The sequence below is a fragment of the Cebus imitator genome, unplaced genomic scaffold (assembly GCF_001604975.1).
Source record: "Cebus imitator isolate Cc_AM_T3 unplaced genomic scaffold, Cebus_imitator-1.0 Scaffold162, whole genome shotgun sequence".
NCBI lineage: Eukaryota > Metazoa > Chordata > Mammalia > Primates > Cebidae > Cebus > Cebus imitator.
In genome coordinates this window covers 214,429-236,927 of record NW_016107477.1, presented here as the reverse complement: position 1 = coordinate 236,927, position 22,499 = coordinate 214,429, and the positions used below count along the sequence as shown (strand labels likewise).

At 38.3% G+C, this 22,499-nt stretch overlaps 1 pseudogene; it reads left to right on the top strand.

Annotated features, from left to right (window-relative positions):
• LOC108314802 overlaps positions 1 to 11,872 on the top strand; it is a 26,640-nt pseudogene extending 14,768 nt beyond the window's left edge.
• Positions 11,873 to 22,499: the final 10,627 nt, after the last annotated feature.

Below are 22,499 nucleotides of genomic sequence, written 5' to 3'. Positions count from 1 at the left end.
AGATCAGAGCAGAACTGAAGGGGATAGAGACACAAAAAACCCTTCAAGAAATCAATAAATTCAGGAGCTGGTTTTTTGAAAAGATCAACAAAATAGACAGACCACTAGCCAGATTAATAAGTAAGAAAGGAGAGAAGAATCAGATAGATGCAATAAAAAACAATAAAGGGGATATCACCACCGATTTCACAGAAATACAAACTACCATCAGAGTTTACTACAAAGAACTCTATGCACACAAACCAGTAAACCTGGAAGCAATGGATAAATTCCTGGAAACTTGCACCCTCCCAAGCCTAAACCAGGAAGAAGTTGAAACCCTGAATAGACCGATAACAAGGGCTGAAGTTGAGGCAGGAGTTAACAGCCTACCAAAAAAAAAAAAAAGCCCAGATCCAGATGGGTTCACAGATGAATTCTACTAGACATACAAAAAGGAGTTGGTACCACTCCTTCTGAAACTATTCCAAACAATGCAAAAAGAGCGAATCCTTCCCAAATCATTTTATGAGACCAACATCATCCTGATACCAAAACCCGGCAGAGACTCAACAACAAAAGAAAACTTCAGGCCAATATCCTTGCTGAACATTGATGCAAAAATCTTCAATAAAATAATGACAAACCAACTGCAACAGCACATCAAAAAGCTTATCCAACATGATCAAGTAGGCTTCGTCCTGGGGATGCAAGGCTGGCTCAACATACACAAGTCTATAAGTATAATCCACCACATAAACAGAACCAAAGATAAAAACCACATGATTATCTCAAGAGATGCAGAGAAGGCCTTCAACAAAATTCAACCACATTTTATGCTAAACCATCTCAATAAAATAAGTATCGATGAAATGTATCACAAAATAATAAAAGCTATTTACAACAAACCCACTGCCAATATCATACTGAATGGGTAAAAACTGGAAGAATTCCCTTTGAAATCTGGCACTAGACAAGGATGCCCTCTCTCACCACTCCAATTCAATATAGTATTGGAAGTTCTCGCCAGAGCAATCAGGCAAGAAAAAGAAATAAAGGGTATTCAAACAGGAAAGGAGGAAGTCAAATTGCCTCTATTTGCAGATGACATGATTGTATATTTAGAAGACCTCATCACTTCAGCCCAAAATCTCCTGAAACTGATAAGTAACTTCAGAAGTCTCAGGATACAAAAGCAATGTGCAGAAATCACAAGCATTCCTATACACCAATAACAGACTTAAAGAGAGCCAAATCAAGAACGAACTGCCATTCACTATTGCTATAAAGAGAATAAAATACCTAGGAATACAACTAACAAAGGATGTAAAGGACCTCTTCAAGGAGGACTACAAACCACTGCTCAAGGAAATAAGAGAGGACACAAACAAAAGAAAAAACATTCCATGCTCATGCTTAGGAAGAATCTTATGAAAATGGCCATACTGTCCAAAGTAATTCATTGATTCAATGCTACCCCCATCAAGCTACCTATAACCCTCTTCACAGAACTGGAAAACACCACCTTAAACTTCATATGGAACCAAAAGAGAGCCCGCATAGCCAAGACAATTCTAAGCAAAAAGAACAAAACTGCAGGCGTCACACTACCTGACTTCAAACTATACTACAAGGCCACTGTAGCCAAAACAGCATGGTACTGGTACCAAAACAGAGATATAGACCAATGGAACAGAACAGAGGCCTCAGAAGAAACATCACACATCTACAACCATCTGATCTTCGACAAACCTGACAAAAACAAGCAATGGGGTGAGGATTCCCTGTTTAATAAATGGTATTGGGAAAACCAGCTAGCCATCTGTGGCAAGCTGAAACTGGACCCCTTCCTGACACCTCACACTAAAATTAACTCCAGATGGATTAAAGACTTAAACATAAGACCTAACACCATAAAAACTCTAGAAGAAAGCCTAGGCAAAACCATTCAGGACATAGGCGTAGGCAAGGACTTCATGACCAAAACACCAAAAGCATTAGTAACAAAAGCCAAAATAGATAAATGGGACCTAATTTAACTCCAGAGCTTCTGTACAGCAGAAGAAGCAATCATTAAAGTGAACTGGCAACCAACAGAATGGGAAAATTTTGCAATATACTCATCTGACAAAGAGCTAATATCCAGAATCTACAAAGGACTAAAACAGATTTACAAGAAAAAAACAAACAAACCCATCCAAAAGTAGGAGAAGGATATGAACAGACATTTTTCAAAAGAAGACATATATGAGGCCAACAAACATATCAAAAAATGCTCATCATCACTGATTATTAGAGAAATGCAAATCAAAACCACATTGAAACACCATCTCATGCCTGTTAGAATGGCCATCATTAAAAAATCTGGAGACAGATGCTGGAGAGGATGTGGAGAAATAGGAACGCTTTTACGCTGTTGGTGGGAGTGTAAATTAGTTCAGCCATTGTGGAAGACAGTGTGGTGATTCCTCAAGTACCTAGAAATAGAAATTCCATTTGACCCAGCAATCCCATTTCTGGGTATATATACAAAGGATTATAAATCATTCTATTATAAAGACACACGCACACGTATGTTCATTCCAGCACTGTTTACAATACCAAAGAGCTGTAACCAACCCAAATGCCCATAGATGATAGACTGGACAAGGAAAATGTGGCACATATACACCATGGAATACTATGCAGCCATAAAAAATGATGAGTTCGTGTCCTTTGCAGGGACATGGATGAATCTGGAAACCATCATTCTCAGACACAAGAACAGAAAATCAAACACCGCATGTTCTCACTCATAGGCGGGTGTTGAACAATGAGAACACATGGACACAGGGAGGAGAGCATCACACACTGGGGTCTGTTCGGGGGGGAATAGGGGAGGGACAGCAGGGGTAGGGAGGTTGTGGAGGGATAACATGGGGAGAAATGCCAGATACAAGTGACAGGGGGATGGAGGCAGCAAACCACATTGCCATGTATGTACCTATGCAACAATCCTATATGTTTTGCACATGCACCCCAGAACCTATAGTGCAATAAAATATATATACATTAAAAATATATATGTATCATTAACGTAAATAACATTTTTATTAAAATAGTTCTGTCTTTTGAAAGAACAACTTTGGTGAAAATAATATTGTTTTTACATTTTGGAAATTTCTTTAATGTCTAGCTTAATAGAAAAATACCCAGGTTTTCGTATCTGATTTTTATTCAACCTGTGGCAATATATTATTTCTGTTGAAGTATATGAAGAAAATAAGGTCTCATGCATACAAAAATTAGCCAGGCATGGTTGTGTGCACCTGAACTCCCAGCTACTCTGGAGGTTAAGGCAGCAGGATTGCTTGAACACAGGAGGTAGATGTTGCAGTGAGCTGAGATTGCCACACTGCACTCTAACCTGGGCGACAGAGTGTGATTTAGTCTCAAAAAAAAAAAGAAGGAGGGCCAAGAGCAGTGGCTGACACCTGTAATCCCGGCACTTTGAGAGGCTGAGGCAGGCGGATCATGAGGTCAAGAGCTCAAGACCATCCTGGCCAACATGGTGAAACCCCGTCTCTACTAAAAATTAAAAAACTAGCTGGGAGTAGTGGCGTGCACCTGTAGTCCCAGCCACTTGGGAAGCTGAGGCAGGAGAGTTGCTGGAACCTGGGAGGCGGAGGTTGCAGTGAGCCGAGATTGTACCACTGCACTCCAGCCTGGCGCCTGGTGACAGAGCAAGACTCTGTCTCAGGAAAAAAAAAAAAAAAAAAAAAAAAAAAAAAAAAAAAAAAAAAAAAAAAAAAAAGCAAACAAAACAAAGTCTCACACAGATATGCAGTTGAAAAAGAGTAGAATATTTTAACAGCCAACAAAATTTTGATATTATCTGATACTACACCAAAACTCCACAAGTGATATATTCAGATTCCAATCTGAAACCATATCAACAAACTTCTTATGCTTTGTTACATTATAATACATTGGTATATATTGCACTTGTGAGTTTATAACAGTATGCATTGGTCATTTACTTTATTGGTTTATGCATATCTTTTGGGCATTGACATATTGTATTACACCACACAAAAAAATATCTCATTCATTGGTATAACCACTAGCATCATTATAGCTTAAACTCTAAGGGTTAGAAAGCTGAAAAGTGATAAAGACAGTTTGTCATCATGTTTATTTTCCATGAAAGCTTGAATTTTATCACTGGCAATAGTAGTTTCTGTTGAAGTATTTTTTCTTGAGGTGACAAGTTTTTCATTTACTTTTGAGAAAATGTCTGCCAGATACCCAAGTCTTAATAACTGTGGTTTGTCTCTCAGCCAATCACATCTCATAAAATAAGCCACCAGATTCAGCTTGCAAGTCAAATGACCACACAGGTGCTTTTCATATGCAGCAGAAGTGCTTTTTCCATGCTTTCTGTTTTACCGTCAAAATATTAAAAAGACATGTCAAAGGTACAGGTTGAAGAAAATGAATAAATTTTACTGCTTCATTAAGGGAATTCCTAGTGAAATTGGCTTAATTGCATTGAAGAACACAATGACTACCAGTTCAGTTTTGTCTTACCACCTCAATTTGTTCTAAAGAGCTAGCAGTTATACCCACTATTATTTTTGCACCATCAATGCAAATGTGACCCCAGTGAAAAGAGGTAAGAAATCTCACTATTAATAGGAACAGGGTTGGACCTGAGAATTCTTGGGGATCTCCTGGAGTCTGTGGATCACACTTTGAGGCTGTCTTAATCAATTACAGAATCTTAGGGTACTGGATGTACAAGGGGACCCCAAATAGAATCACAATGTTGTAGGAGATATTGAAAGAGCATCAGTAAAATTTTATACTCTATTGCCCCATGTTTTCAAACAGTACAGTATTCTCCATACCAAAAATATATAAAGTAACTTTCATTTTATAGTACTATAGATGAATATTTGCAATTAGCTATTCACTCTTGATATGTCCTACCCTATACATATACGAAATTCCTCATCCATAAATTTAAGTCCATCTCCTTTTACTCTATTTTCAGTAGAAACGGAAATTAGTCCAATTATTCTGCATAAGGTTCCTATCTGTAAGAGCGCCTAAGATCAGTCCTTCCTGCCTTCTTACATATGTAATCATAACAGGATCCATACAGGTTTGCTTTTACAACCACTTTTATCCCTTCTTTGATCCACAAGTCTTTCACTGGCCCTTTCTTTATTTATATCTCTTTGTTTCTGGTCTATCCCTTTATCATACACCTTCCTCCAGCCTACACCTACAATCTTCGCCCTATGAATGTCTAATTTCCAGATATCCTTTCCTCTGGAGAGCTTCTGAGCAAAGGCCAGCACTATTGTCAGAGCATTGCTATTAACATAGAGGCTGTGTGTGTGGCTACACTAGAATTATAGCATAGCAAGGGCAAGAAGACCAACTGTGTACTGGACCAGCCCTGTCCAGTGGAACTTTCTGCATGATGGAAATCTTTCCTACCTGAGCTGTCAAGTAGAGCAGCCATGAGCCACATGTGGCTGTTGTGTACTTGAAATTTGAAATGTGACTACTGAGGAACTGTATTTAAATTGTATCTAGTTTCAACTCATTTAAACTTAAATAGCTATATGTGGGTACCATATTGGACAACAAAGTCATAGACCCTACTTAAAATAGATCCTTTAATTTGAGAATCATGTGAGGTCATTGTTAATGATGTCACTGTGTAAACATTAGTACCACTCTTCAGCACAGGCATCTTTTCCACTTTCCGGGCACACAGAGGAGGACACCTCCCAGCTCTCTGGCAGGGGGACAGGGTCATATGACTATGATTGTGTGGTGCAGATCACTTCCAGGCAAACATTTAACTGCAGTGCGTGACACTCCTTTTTCATTCTGCCATGGTAATGAGAATGTTCCAGACCATGGAGCCTCTGTGATTCTGGATCCAGAATGACTGTAGAACAGAGTCCCCCACTCCATTACAACCCACACTGGACATGAATGTGACTAAGCAATAAAATTCTGCGTGGAAAGCCACAGGAAATTCAGAGTTCCTCTATTCCTGCAGCATAACCTAGACCTTCCCGGCTGATAGAAGTCCACATCAGAATCACCTGAGCAGATTGTTAAATCCACGTACCCAGAGCCCATCCCAGGTCGAGACCAGGACACTAGTATTTTGGTTCAAAACAAAATGAAAGATCTCTCCAGGTGCTTTGAATGCGTGCTAACCTGGTCAAGAAGCAGTGCTGAAATACAATGTCATTGTTACCACAGAGAGTACAGAAATGAGTCCAAGAAAGATAACGCTAAATTTTGCAAAGCCCCTTGACTGCTACGTGAAAGAGACGAAATCTGACCTCTGTTCTTTCCCCATGCTGTGCTTCTTTGCCTCTTGTTCTAAGTGCTGGGGATGGTGAGAGGAAGCAGACTGATATGTCTTGGCTTCCCAGTTGAATTTGTTAATTCTTTTATCCTTATTATAATACTTTCACATACAGTGATTACTTGCACAAAACCCTGTTTAATCCAAAAAATAGTATTAAGAGTGGCATGTACTATAGAATAGGCTAGGAATCTAACTTCTATTTAAAAATATTGTTTCAATTAGTAAATGTATTCCAAGTTTGAATAAGATGTCTATAAACAACTCTTAAAAGTAAAAAAAAAAAAAATTCATTTTTATTGGATAATTGGCTGTGGAAAATAGGATCAGCGCTGCATATTGTTCAATTAGCATAGCAGGTTATTAGTAACAACTACTCTGCTGACCATATAATGTCTGCCTTAAAATGTCTTTATTCGTCTTTTAAAGTGATGAGCCTTGGATGTTGGTTATTTCATTGATCCAGCAAACATTGATAGAGTATCTGTCATATACCAGCCACTGTGGTATGCACTGGGTACAGAGTAGTGAACAAAATAAACAAAATACCTGTCCTTGCGGAGCTTCCAGTTTAACAGGAGATGTAAACAATAAGCAAATACACAATTAAATATATAATTACAAATTATGTTGATTTCCTCAAAATTAATACATAAATTTAATGTAATTCAATTTATGATTCCAACTGTGTTTGAGATAATTCTGTAATGTGCTGATAATGTTTATATGGAAGAATAAAAGATCAAGATTAGCCAAGAAAAGGAGACGAATGAGTATGGTGGGGTGGTGGAGTTTACCGTGGGCATCAATTTGAGTCCTTTGGCGGGGGAGTGGGTAGTGCCTGTAAAATACAAAAGAGAACAAGCAAGGTTGGGCAGGGAATGTCTCAATCCCTGATCACACCTCACATATGTGAAAGGAGAGGCAGGAAGGGTCCCCAAGGGCTACGTACCTCTGATGAAGCCTTCACCAACCCAGTCAAGAGCCCTGGAGCAAATACTTTGCCCTTGGAGGAGTCTTGCCCTGGGCAGAAATTGCCAGGCCCCAATGCTTCTGCCATGCCTGTCATTTGCTGGGGACTGCCCAGCTCCCATGTTGCAGGGTTGTGGGTTCACTGGGCTGAAAGGCCAGTTTTTCTGATCAGTGCACCTCATGGCTGGGGCCCTAGGCCATATAGTAGCACATAGAATAAAGCTACTGTCTTCAAAACAGCCTGGTATTGGAATAAGAAAAGAAAAAAGATCATGCGATAGCATAAGGAGCCAAAAATAAATAAAAATAAATAAATGACTTTAGCATCAGTCAGCGAGAATTACTATGTGAAATAAAGTTTAATTCAATGAAAGAAAAGGTTTATTTGATAAATGGTGCTGGCATAAATGGCTGTCTTTTTGGAAGAAAACGAAAGTGGATGTCTTCATCTTAACCACAGACAAAAATTTATGCCCAATGCACCAAACACTTAACTATAATTAATAAAATGTATAAAAACTTTACAAGAAACTGTGAAACTCTGTCTATGTGGTCCAGCAGTAAAGACCATAAATTATTCAAGGTTGGAAATCCAGAACCTATTAAAAAAAAAAAGACTGTAGAATATTTAAATCTTTACTAGAGAAAAGATACCGATGACAAATCAGGAAAATCATTTAATTGATTAAATGATTAAAAGTCATTCAAGCATTTAGAGAAATGGCTTACAATAAATATTGTACAGCATAGCAAAGAGGTTGATTTCTATGAGCCAGGAATGAAAATCAGTTATATGTTTTATAGCCAAATAGGACATCTACTGTTTATATTTTCCATGGGGGTTCAGTGAATAAATGCATATATCGGAATAAATTTGATGGACTGAAAGCTTAAATGATCTGTGAGGAAAGCCATGTTGTTCTTCACTTCTCAATTCTGTTGAACACAAGGAAGTCGGGAAAAAATGTGAGTGTCCTGCAGCAAAACGCTCTCCCTCCACAGGCATAGCTGGCATTGTAACTCTTTTATGCATAGCAGGATTTCTGCATTCTACTGTATCCCAGGAGGAGGAATGCTTGTGGATGCCTGCTAGAAATTTCAAAGCCCTGTGAGAAAGTCTTATCTAGTGCTGGAAGGTGAGGTCATTTTCCATTTCAGGGCTACATGAAAGAAGTTAGTCCTCAAGAAATTTTGTAAGTCTACAAAAGCAGGCCTCAAATAGGTCAGGAAAGATACTCTTTTCTTTTCCTTTCTTTCTTTTCTTTTCCTTTCTTTCTTTCTCTTTCTTTTTTTTTCTTTTTTCCTTCCTTCCTTGCTTCTTTCCCTCCCCTCCCTTCCTTCCCCTCTTTCTCTTTCTTTCTTTCTTTCTTTCTTTTTCTTTCTTTCTCTCTCTCTTTCTTTCTTTCTTTCTTTCTTTCTTTCTTTCTTTCTTTCTTTCTTTTCTTTCTTTCTTCTCTTTCTTCTCTTTTTTTCTTTTTTTTTCTTGCCTGCCTGACTTCCTTCCTATTGAAAAGAAGTGGCAATTCTCTCATAATACTTTGCAATAACAACCTAGAGCCTAAGGCTTTATCCCTGTGGAAAAAAATCCCACTAATTGCTTATATATCTGTAATTCATTAATTTATCCAGTCCATTGGTAAAGCTATTTATAATTTCAGTTTCTACTGTCTCTGCCTCCTAAAATAACACATTCATAATTTTACTATTTCTATTTAAAGCAGAACTACATTTATTTGTCTTCAGTTTGCTTCTTCAAGCTTCAAGGGATACTCCCTTACCCTAGGATGACAAAATTTAGTGGCTAAATATTTGGTGAGTTATTTTTGATCTATATAAAACAAGTGCACGTACACATGTATTTGTAAGTATATATGCATATATATATCCTCAACATATTTTCGTATCGAATTGTGCATTGTTGTGGTTGTAGTTTAAGCTTTTTAAACATGCTATTCCTCAGCTCATTCTCAACTCCCTTTAACCTTTTATATATACATTCACTCTTTAACTTGATATAGTCAGCTACACTGAATTCTAAGACCATCAAAATGTGTTTGAAATAAATTTGTTTAAAAATATTCCTGGAATAAATAAGCTTAGTTAGCAGAAATACTCTGAACATCAACATGTAATGATAATTTTCTTTAGATTTTTCTTTCTTTAAAATGTGAAAGAGAAATAAATCTTATCCATATCTGTGATGATTGCAATGATAATAGAAAGGGTAGTTTAATTTCCATATTTGTAAGGACAGATGAATATTCTTCTATTAGTCACATGATTTATGAATAGTGTATTCTGTTGGGTTTAAAAGAATGCAGAGCCTAAAGGCACAATTACATTTTACTTCTAATTTCTTTCAAGGAGTGTTCATTTACATTACAAGTTTGTCATGTCTGGAGACAAGGCAGCTCTTGTCTGGGAACTGTCTGGGTTTAATTTGGTATGTAATAAACTGTAAGGCAAGGGGAGAGTGAAAAGAAAACTGGATCAGGAATTGTTAAAATCAGGAATTGTTAAAAATGCTACTCATAATGTGAGTAGCATTATGCCGTGGTGAGGCTTTGCAGCCCCAAATCGTCTTTGACCTGGGCTCTGCCATTTGAGAAACGATTCACTGTACTTGGGCCAATCATATCCCCTCTCTGGACCTTAGGCAGCCTCATTTGTGAATTGAGGGCTGCGGAGAGGGTTCAGGGAGAGGAATAAACAAAGCAGATGCACGGTGAGTGCACACAGTGGATTCTCTTCTCAGTGACATTGGTCCCAGCTCCACCACAAGCTCTGAGATATCAGGCTAGTCACAGCCTGTAAAGGCATCAATTTCTTTATTTGCTAAAAGGTTAGTTTGAGAAAATTCTAAATTCCCTTTTAATACCGTGTTTTATTCTCATATCGAAAGGCGTTTGTTTTCACCACAGCACTCTTCTCTTGGTTCAGCTTATTTTCCACTAAGTCCTCCATGACCATCATGCACCCACACCTTCACACACCAAGACAAGTCTTCCTTCTCCGTGTCCCACAGTGCCTTGTCTCTTGAGATGACAAGTTCCTTAGCACCAGAGATGATATCTTTCTCATTTTTGCCTCCTCAAAGCTGCTGTATAACAGTGCATAGCACACAGTAAGTGCTACATAAGCGCCATTTGACTGAATGAATGGACAGGCACGGGGAGCTAGGTGAATGAATGGATAAGGTACTAGTTTACGAAGGCTGCCTTAACAGGTACCATAAAATGCATGGCTTAAAGCAACAGAGACTTACTGTCTCACGTTTCTGAAGTCTAAGCATCTGAAATGAAGCCATTGCCAGGACTGTGCACCCTTTGAAACTGGGAGTGGAGAATCTTTCCTGTCTCTTCCTGGTTTCTGGTGGTGGCCAGCAATCCTTAGTATTCTGTGGTGTGCAGCTGCAATGCTTCTATCTCTGTGTCCCTTGTCACATGATCTTCTCTCTCTCTCTCTGTGTGTGTGTGTGTGTGTATGTGTGTGTGTGTGTGTGTGTGTGTGTGTGTGTGTGTGTCTTCTCTCTTCTTGAGGACACCAGTCATACTCGATTAAGGGTCGATCCTATTACAGTATGACCTCACCTTAACTAATTTCTTCTGTAATTGCCCTATCCAAAGTCACATCCACAGGCACTGAGCATCCCCAAAGGGGATGACAAGATTCTCTCCTTGATCAAATTCTAGCCAGACTCCCCTGAACTGCCTTCTCAAGTAGGCCTTGGCTTTTGGATTTCTCTGTTCGTCTCTGAATTTGCCCAGTTTTAGCAAGAATCCTGCTTAGTCAATTTAGCTGGAATCACCCATAGAACACCCACAATATCTGATCAGAGCCCGCATCCTCTGCTGTCCTCCAGGCGATAGTTGATCACGTTGGTCTCCTTCAGCAAGAATGCTGTTAGGTCAGTTTAACAAAGAATTGCCCTACCTTGGTCTCTTCTTAAGCCAGCGCTCAGCAAGGAGAAAGTCATTTCAGTTCGAGCACCAAGATTGTGAAGCCCAATGGTGAGAAGCCAGATGAGTTCGAGTCCAGCATCTCCCAGGCTCTTCTAGAGCTGGAGATGAACTCAGACATCAAGGCTCAGCTCAGGGAGCTGATTATGGCAGCCAAGGAAATTGAAGTTGGTGGTGGTTGGAAAGCTATCATAATCTTTGTTCCTGTGCCTCAACTGAAATCTTTCCAGAAAATCCAAGTCTGGCTAGTACAGGAACTGGAGAAAAAGTTTGCTGGGAAGCATGTTGTCTTTATCATTCAAAGAAGAATTCTGCCTACACCAACTTGAAAAAGCCGTACAAAAAATAAGCAAATGTGCCCCAGGAGCTGTACACTGATAGCTGTGCATCATGCAATTTTTGAGGACTTGGTCTTCCCAAGCAAAACTGTGGGCAAGAGAATCCGTGTGAAACTGGATGGCAGCAGCTCATAAAGGTTCATTTGGACAAAGCACAGCAGAACAATGTGGAACACAAGGTTGAAACTTTTTCTGGGGTCTATAAGAAACTCACGGGCAAGGATATTAATTTTCAATTCCCATAGCTTCAATTGTAAACAAAATGAGTAAATAACATATATATTCACAGTAAAAAAAAAAAAAAAGAATTGCCCTACCTCATAGTAATTGTTTATCCACTGACACCCAAATTGCTCCTTGGGTGTGACTTTCCACTCTACCTGGTCGTATTCAGAGTTAAGCCCAATTTTTCTGCCCTATTCCGAAACCCCAAGTCTGCCTAATTCAGATGGTTGCAGAGCAAAAAGCTTAGTCATGTTCTAAAAAATATTTCTGTAGCCTAGATAGAAATTAATGTTCTGATATATTTAAAGTCTTTAAAAAGTAAAGATTAAAAACTAAGTGAGAGAAACTAAAGTGGAATGAGGTAGAAGCCAGAGACTTCAGAAATGTTTACCCTAAATCTCTTAGAGTAGAAATCTTAGAGTAGGATTAGGGAAAAGAAAATAAAGAATCCACAGTAGGCTGTCCCATGATATGGGTCTCTAATAAAGTCTCCTGCGGAATCATCCTCCAGCTGGAGGTGGAGGACTCACTGTATACTTATTCTCCACCCAAAACTTGAGCCTTCAGTTACAGAACTTGGTTCTAGTGTGTCTTTGAAAGTTCACACCTTGACCAGGTGTGGGTATTCATGCCTTTAATCCTAGCTCTTTGGGAGGCTAAGGCAGGAGGATACCTTGAGCCCAGGGGTTCGAGACCAGCCTGGGGAATATAGGGAGACCCTGTCTCTTAAAAAATAATAAATAAATAAATATATAAATAAAGTTCACTCCTTCATCAGATGTCACTGAAGTTACAGGCAATGGAAATAAAGTAGAATGGGTTGAGTGTGGTGTCTCACACCTATAATCTCAGCACTTTGAGAGGCCTAGGTGGGCGGATCACCTGAGGTTGGGAATTCAAGACCAGCCTGGCGAATATGGTGAAACTCCATCTCTATGAAAAATACAAAAGTAAAGTAGCTGGGCGTGATGGCAGGTGCCTGTAATCCCAGCTACTCAAGAGGCTGAAACAGGAGAATCACTTGAACCCAGGAGGTGGAGGTTGCTGTGAGACAAGGTAGTGCTATTGCACTCCAGCCTGGGCGACAAGAGTGAAACTCCATCTCAATAAATAAAATAAAATAAAATAAGATAAAATAAAATAAAAAGTAGAATGGCTGGCCTCTAACCCACTTTCTATTGAAGTACTGTAATATACATTATTATGAAATATCCACTTGCCCTTGTTTTTAACTTGCTATATTATTTTATACTCAATAGGAACTGTGCTGGCAATTTTCGTTCTCCTTTAAAGTCCTGTCCTTAAATTACACACGCACGAATGTAATTTTATTCTTTCTTCAGTTTGCCCTTGATCTTTATATCCATTCAGAATCAGGTCAAAATGCAGTAGGAGAGAGTGTGATGCACGAGAGAGGAACAAAGGCAGACACCGCTGGGGCAGGAGGTGACTCTCGTAGGCACCTGCTTCCATGCTACCTCCGTCGGCCTTTTATAATGGTAGGGTAGGGGACCTAGACATGGGACTGTATATTATTTCTTCCACATTAGTGTTTTTGGAAGTGTCAAAAAGGCAGATGGATAATTCACAGTTAGCAAAGTGATGATCTGCTGCATGGATCTGTACAGAAGCTTCTCCAACTTGGCCCTGCCCACAGATTTGAGAGTGCAAATGTGCTGCCCCCTTAACTTCTCACGCCCCCTGAGGCAAGGCCCTTCTAAGAATCTTTATTTTACTCCAGTCTCACACTGAAACTCCTTCTGGTATTAGGAAGTCTATTATTTAAAAAAATTAATTAAATGTAAAATATGCTCAGAAATATACAACTCTTATTTTATTTCAGCTAACTAAAATAAACAAGTCAACTATATGGTTTTTAAAATTTTTTTAAATTTTACTTGAAGTTCTGGGATACATGTACAGAGTGTGCAGGGTTGTTACATAAGTATACATGTGCCATGGTGGTTTGCTGCACCTATCAACCCATCATCTAGGTTTTAATCCCTGCACGCATTAGGTATTTGCCCTAATGCTCTCCCTTTCCTTGCTCCTCACCCCCTGACAGTCTCTGGTGTGTGTGGTTACCCTCCCTTGTCCATGTGTTCTCATTGTTCAACTCCCACTTGTGGGTGAGAACATGCGGTGTTTGGTTTTCTGTTTCTGTGTTAGTTTGCTGAGAATGATGGCTTCCAGCATCATCCATGTCCCTGTAAAAGACATGATCTCATTCTTTTTATGGCTGCATAGTATTCCATGGTGTATATGTACCACATTTTCTTTATCCAGTCTGTCATTAATGGGAGCCCAACTGTAAATGAATTGATTAACATATGGATAAATAATAAATAAATAGCCCCACGTGGTGGCTCATGACTTTAATCCCCCAGCACTTTGGGAGGCTGACATTGATTACTCTGCAGTAATGTGTAATTCTGGATGCTTTGCAGGCATACTTCTAATGGTTTTACAATGTAAGTAGAGAATCAAACAAAAAGTTGATGATAACTTATGACTTACTGTTTTTATTCTTTGACATTGCATTTTAGATACTAGAACATATCTACATTATATAATACCTTTATATTTAAGGCAAATGTGAGTCATGTCTTACAAAAGGTCTTTTTGTGTCACTTTATCAGAGAGGATGCAAATGACTTATGGTCTCTAAATGACTATTTCCTAAACCCTCCTTATGAGGATTCTCTGCAATTGTTTTATTGTGGTAAAATACATACAACATAAATTTTGCCATTTTGGTCATTTTTAAGTTTAATGGCATTAAATGCATGCCCTTTCTGTGGAATTATCACCACCATCCATCTCCACAACTTTTTCATCATCCCAAATTGAGGCATAATACCCATTAAACACTTACTTCCCATTCCCTCCTACCCACAATTCTTGGCAAGCACCATTCTTTCTCTATGAATTTGACTACTCTAAATACCTCTTGTAAGTGAAATCAAATAGTATTTGTCCTTTTGTTACTGACTTATTTTACTTAGCATAACTTTCTCAAGGTTCATCCATGTTGTAACATGGGTTAGAATTCCCTCCCTTTTTAAAGCTGGTTGATATTCCATTTTATGTGTACACATTTTGTTTATCCGTTGATCCATCAGTGGACACTTGGATTGCTTCTGCTTTTCACTATTGTGAATAATGGCTCTTAGGAAGATGAGCGTAGAAGTATCTTTTTGAGACCCTGCTTTCAATTCCTTTGGGTATATGCCTAGAAGTAGAAGTACTACATCATATGAAAATTTTATTTTTAATTTGTTGGGTAACTATTTTACTGTTTTCCATAGTGGCCACACCATTTTACCTTCCTGCCACCAGTGCATAAGGGCTCTAGCTTCTGTGCATCCTCACCAATACTTGTTATTTTTTGTTTTTTAAAAATGATAGTTATTCTAATGGGTGTTAAATGTCATCTTATTATGGCTTGAATTTGTGTTTTTATAACGATTAGTGATGTTAAGCATCTTTTCATGTGCTTATTGGCCATTTGTGTATCTTCTCTGAAGAAAGGTATATTAAAGACCTTTGCCCATTTTTAAATCAGGGTTTGTGTTTGTTTCTTTTGAGTTGTAGGTGATCTTCACAGACTCTGGATATTAACCCATTAAGACATACATGATTTGCAAATACTTTCTATCAGCTGCCTTTTCATTTTATCAATAGTGACTTTTGAGGCACCAAATTTTTAATTTTGATATAGTCCAATTTACCTACTCTTTTGTTATAATTGCCTGTGCTTTTGGTATCATATTCAAGAAACTGTTGCCAAATACAATGTCATAAAGCTTTCCCCCTGTGTTTTCCTCTCAGAGTTTTATAGTTTTAGCTCTTATATTTATGCCTTTAACCCATTTTGAGTTAATTTTTGTACATGGTGCATGGTGTAAAGTAAGGGTCTGACTTCACTCTTTTACAAATTGATATCTGATTTTCTCCAAACCATTAACAAATGGTTAGCAAATAAAAAGACTTTTTCCCAATTGAATGGTCTTGGCACCCTTCATTTACTGTACATATGAGAGTTAATTTCTCAGCTCTCTATTCTATTCCACTAATCTGTATGTGTGTCTTTATGCCAGTACCACACTGTTTTGATTACTGTAGTTTTATAGTAAGTTTGGAAATCAGGAAGTGTTAGAACTCCAACTTTGTTCTTCCTTTTCAATATTGTTTTGGCTATGCAAGGTCCCTTGTGATTCCTTATAAATTTTAAGATAAATTTTTTTGTTTCTGCAAAAAAAGCTGTTAGAATTTTGACAGGAATTGCACTGAATCTGTAGAACACTTTGAGTAGTAAGGACATTTTAACAATATTAACTACTCCAATCCAGAAATTCTCAATGTCATTCTATTTATTTTTGTCTCCAATTTCTTTCAGCAATGTTTTGTAATTTTTCAGTTTGCAAGTTTTCTGCCTTCTAAGTTATGTTTATTCCTAAATATTTTACTCTTTTTGATGCTTTGTAAGTGGACTTGTTTTCTTGGTTTCCTTTTAAATCACTCAGTGTTATTATGTAGAAATGCAACCAACTTACCTGCAAGTTTTAAAGAAATTCTCTAAAGTAGGTTAGTTCACTTTCTCACCTCCTACCCAATGTCTCCAGTCCTGCTGGGTTGTAAAGACAGTATATAGTTGAAGAGGTAGTTCTTAATATGAAAGTGATTTCTAATGTAATTATATCATATCTTACAGATTATTTTCTTTACCAAACCCCACTTCCTATTATGCTTTTTTATGCTGTTGGAAGAAACAGGGGCAAAGAACCTATAAAAATACATGTTTTAGCCTTTCTTTTTTTCTTTCTTCTTTCTTTNTTTTTTTTTTTTTTGAGACAGGGTCTGGCTTTGTTGCCTAGCCTGGAGTGCAGTAATGATCACAACTCATTGCAGCCCTCTGATCCTTTCTAATTCCATCCTTCTGTCCTTGGGCTACATACAAATGACTATTTAGTAGTATTTCTTATATGGATTTAAGCTCCAGTAAATCATTTTCACTCTCTGTGTCTGATTCTTCATCTATCGAAAGCATTCTGCTTACTCTTTTAGTGAAGGGTGGGGAGGAAGGCAGGATGGGGAGGTGCAGTTTCTACCTAACTGGAAACTTTAACAAGGGATGACACTTTTTTCATTTGCACCTGTCATTGGAAATTATAAATTGTTCTTCCAGCCCAAGACTAGGCAAGTCTTCGAAGGGGTATGTGTAGTATTGCCTCTGGTATCAAGCTAAGAAACATTGTCTTGGAATGCTGACCTGAATATGAGAAGTGATTTTCATTTTCATGAGTCTAGGGAGGTTCTCAAATACCTTTTCCTTTTTCACTTTAATATGATTTTCTTTTAATCTTGACATATGTAGTACAGATAAAATCATGCATACTTTGACATTTTTCTTTGGACTATAACCTCTAGGTGACAGTCAATATTAGTAAAGGAATGATTCAATACAGGAATATTGCTCAGCTATCTTGTGACATTTTGAGCAAGAGTTATCATTTTTCTGGTGTGATTTGTTATTGAACAAATTAGATTTCCCAAGAACATGGTGGCCATTACTTTTTCTTATGTAATGAAACACTCGGTTAACTTGCTTTAGGTTGCCTTACAACTCTGCACTACATTACCTTCATTTTCCTCAAACTTCACAAATCATTTGGTCTGAGAGCTTGAATGAGAATTTACCAAAGTAAACTTGAAAGCTTCAAGGTCCTACAGCAATATTCGCCAGGAGACTACTTGGCCACATATGCAGAGGGCTGACATTTTGGGTGGGTGTCACAGTCTTTAAGGCCTCCTGTGTCCTGTGACCTTGGTGAAGGCTCTTAGATGGTTCTCAAGAAGCCTATGTTTTAAGAAGTCCACCTTTTATTTCAAGGTTCAGCTCTACCACTGAGGAAGGAGCATAACCAGCAAAAATTTTTTGGGTAATTCAATAAATGGCATATTTGACTTGGAAGCATGAATTGTCAGAATCAGAATGCAGGAAACAAGGGAATGACAAGGCAGCACTGTATGCAGGTAAAGAGCAATGTACTCTCTGAGACCTGAAACACACAGTGGGTGAAATCAGCCAGGCACATGAGTAGATTATCACACCCTTTACATCTTCAGAGTTTGGTCCTGCCCCCAAGTTTCTGATCCTTGCACACACTAGGAGGGAGAACTTTTGCTAGAGACAGCAGGGCCGTGAATTACACTCCATTTTTGCTATCAACAGGGAAAGGGCCCGGCCTTGGATGACTGAACCCTCTCTTTAATTCTCACTGGTGGTTGTTTATGGGTTTTTGTTTGTTTGCTTGCTTTTTATCTTCTTTCTCTGATGCTTCACCAGAATCAGGGAGAAGAGGCACAAGAATATGGAATATGTGACCCACGTATGTGAAGATATTCCTGGTTTATTCAGAAGTATAATTTTGAGAAGCCTACCTAGAGGTAAAGATAATCACAGTTATATTACAAGGTAAGCTATTGTGTTTCAAAATAATTTCTATACAGAAATTACCAAATTAAAGCCTGCCTTATTCCTTAAAACACATAAATATTATAAATGCTATATAAAATGAAATAGAGATCACTTTATAGCAAGAACAATTACTACAATCAGACCTATTAAGAATAGTCTTCAGTGACTCATATTGGGACTGATTTAGTCAATTAGTATTCAGCCATGCTTACCTGGTCAAAAGGAGGATCCCTGCATAAAGTTGTTTTCTTTTTGGCTATCAGAATTTAAGAATTAAACTGTAATAGTGAGTAATGAGGGAACTTTTAAAGCAACACAGACCAATAAAAAAAAATTTGCTTGAGGGCCGGGCGCGGTGGCTCACGCCTGTAATTCCAGCAGTTTGGGAGGCCAAGGTGGGTGGATCACAAGGTCAAGAGATCGCGACCATCCTGGTCAACATGGTGAAACCCCGTCTCTACTAAAAATACAAAAAATTAGCTGGGCATGGTGGCGTGTGCCTGTAATCCCAGCTACTCAGGAGGCTGAGGCTGGAGAATTGCCTGAACCCAGGAGGCGGAGGTTGCGGTGAGCCGAGATCGCGCCATTGCACTCCAGCCTGGGTAACAAGAGCAAAACTTGTCTCAAAAAAAAAAAAAAAATTGCTTGAAGTAGTGGCCAACAAAAACATTATTTGTAATTGCAAAAATATATAAAGCATGTGTGTACAAGGTAAAGATGGGAAAAAAAATCTAGTCGAATTGGGAAAAGAGTAAAAGGTAGGTGAATTTGCAAGGATTCTTGTTTATCCCAGGTGCACTTAAACAAAAGACTCAAGCCTGCTGTGGAAGGTGTTCTTTCCCTCATTGGAGCCGAGAGATACCCTGCACACATAATGTAATTACACAGACACGCTTCCTTTACCACTTTGCAGACCCACCTCTGATATTGGTAAAGCAATAATGCTGATATCAGGAATAGTAGTAATGCTTTCTCAGCTGATACAGCAATTTAAGGTTTTGCGCTCCATACCTGACAGTGCCTTAAGTACTAGAAATACAAAGAGGAGTAAAATAGTTTTGTGTTCCAGGAAGTCACATCTCCTGGGGGAGGTAAACATAGAATACAATATAGGATGTATGGATAAAGAGTAATAGAATAATGATTGAAGTAAATAAAAATAAAATGACGCAGTGATCATGGATGGGTACAGATGGGATCAGGGAAAACACTATAAAGGAAGACATGCTTGATGTACATCTTGAAAGATGAATAGAGATTTTTCCAAACACCTGAAAAAACAAGAGACACAAGGAAATATAGCATGTTTGGAAAAGTCTGAGGAATTCTGTGTTGCTGGAACATAAGCTTAATAGGCTAAGAGGGGAGAAGCGAAGACCCTTTAGGGATGAAGGGAAGCAATCAGAATTGGAAAGCTTGGCAGGCTGTGCCAAGGCGTTGTACTTTATCCTACAATTTGATGGACAGCCATTCAAGCCTTTTGAGCCGGGTGAAAAGATGATCATATCTGCATTCTGAAAGTTGATGGTGGTGTGGTGTGTGAAAGGTGAAGTGGAAACGAGCAAGACTAGCATCAGGGAGGTCAACTGGGAAACTAAACACAGTGACCCATTTCAGTGATAAGGGGCCTGGTTGTGGGGTGGAACTGAGAAGATAAATTATGAAAGACATCAAGGAAGTATATAACCAATTTTCAGAACATAAGAGGCCACTGCGAACAATAATACTTTGAATGAAATGCACAAGTATAGTCAGAGGGAGGGAGCTGGAAGACAATGGGCAGAGGAAGAACTGCAAAGTTAACTCAGGAAATTTGATTTGGCTTTCACACTTTCCACTCTGCCCACAGCTGCTCCTCTGCTTCCCCTCCCTTCCAAATTGCAGCCCACTGCCCGCCCCCTCAACCACCACTTTCCACCCTCATCATTTCTTCAAACTGCTCTGCCAAGGTCATCAATCCTCATTAACTACTGCCTCCCTGAAGCATCTGACACCATGAAAATCTCCCTGCTGGAAGTATTTTCTCTCTTTAGCAGCCATGACACCACACTCTGTTGGTTCCTTTCCCTTTTATTTGGGTGCTGTTTATATTTTTTTATTAGCTCATTTTTCTCTGCCTAGTTCCTTTGGGTTTATCCTAGGCCTCTTTCTCTACTGACATATTTGCCATACAATCCTATTCATTTCCATGTCTCTCATAACCACATTCATGCCAGGGACCTCAAAATATGTATTCCCAGGGAAGATCTGTCTTAGAATCTCATTTCTGTATGTTAGACTACCTACTTGATCTCCTCTTTGATATCCCATGGGTATCTCAACTAAACATAGCAAAAAAAAAAAAAACCTCAAAGTTATTATCACCACCTCTGTCTAGCTCACACTTGTTTCTTTCCCTCTGTTTCTTACGGGTGTAAGACACATTCTTTAGTACATATCTAGAAATCATCCTTGACTCATCTTTGTGCCTTAGCAGCCAGGTCTGATCAATGACAAAGTCCTCTTCATTCTACCTGTGAATTGTCTCTAAAATCCAACTATTTTCTCTCCATTCTTACTGCTGCTGCTACAGAACAGGTCACTGCTGTCTAAAAGCCTATATGACTGCAGCAGCTTCTTCCTGATCTCTTTGACTATCATCCTGTAAGGGATTACCTACAGACTTTCTTACACGCCAGTTCTTCTGCCTGAAACATTATTATTACATCCTCTCTTACCAACTTTGATATTTCTAACTACTATTCATTCCCACAATTTTTTTTTAGGTTAGTAATCTTTTTTTATTTTATTTTATTTTTTTAGTTTTAGCTCAGTCGTTACTTTCTGCTAGGAACCTTCCTTGGCCCTCTCCTCCCTACTTAGTTGTCATTCAAATGAGTTCCCACAATACTCTGTTTAAAGTTTTACTCTTTTGCTATGCTTACACTATAAAGATGGCCTATCTCATTCTTTGCTGTGACTAACACAGTGACTCAATGATTAATAAATATTTATGGAATGAACACATAAATAAATATGTTCAAGTAATTTTATTGAAATATGCATAAAGAAAAGAGCATAGATAAGTGCACTTCCCAACAAATGAATTTTAACAAAGCAAACTCGTGGGCGTAAACCAATTCAAGGACAGAACAACCCAGAAGCCCTTGGTATGACCACCCCTAGTCATTAACCACCTCGTCTTTTCCAAAGGTCAGCTTTGCTCTATTATCACAGTTGACTTTTGCCTGTCTTTGAAATCAATATAAATATAAATATACTCTGTTGCATATGGCCTTCTCACTAAATGTGCTTGTGAGATTTATCCATGTTATTGCATATAACAGTTCTTTCATTTTCATTGCTATTTTGGTTTATCACTGCATGAATATGCCATCGTTTACCAGAATTTGTTCATTCCACTTTTATATATCAATAAAAATTATTTTCAATGTGAGGCTATTATACATAATATTGGTATGAACATTCTTATTTATATGCTGTTTATGTTTGTAAACATATGTGTGTGTGTGCATTTCTGTGTGGTACATACCTATGAATAGAATTGGCAGGACATAGTGAATGTGAATTTTCAAATATAATGAAAATTGCTAAACAGATTTCCAAAGTTATATCATTTTACACTTCCAACAGTTAATGAGATTTCCAGTTGCTCCATATTTTTGCTAACACTTTCTCCCCATTTTTTTTCTCTTCTATTTTTAAAAAATTAGCCCTTGTGATGTGTATTGTGTATCTTATTATAAAACCAGGCACAGTTGCTCATGCCTTAAATCCTAGCAACTTGGGAGACTGAAGCAGGAGGATGGATCACTTCAGCCCAGGAGTTGAAGACAAGCCTGGGCAAAATAGACAGATTCCATCTCTAAAATATTTATTTTTTTTAAATTAGCCAGGTATAGTGGTATGTGCTTATAGCTCTAGCTACTCAGGAGGCTGAGGTGGGAGTATCACTTTATTCCAGGAGTTTGAGGCTGCATTGAGCTATGGTAGTGCCACTGCACTCTAGCCTGGGCGAACAAACTTGTTTTCTCCTGCTTATTTATTTGTTTGCTTATAAACTCTTATTTTAGGTTCGGGGTACATGTGCAGGTTTGTTATATAGGTAAATTGTGTGTCACAGGGGATTGGTGTACAGATTATTTCATCACCGAGGTAAAAATCAT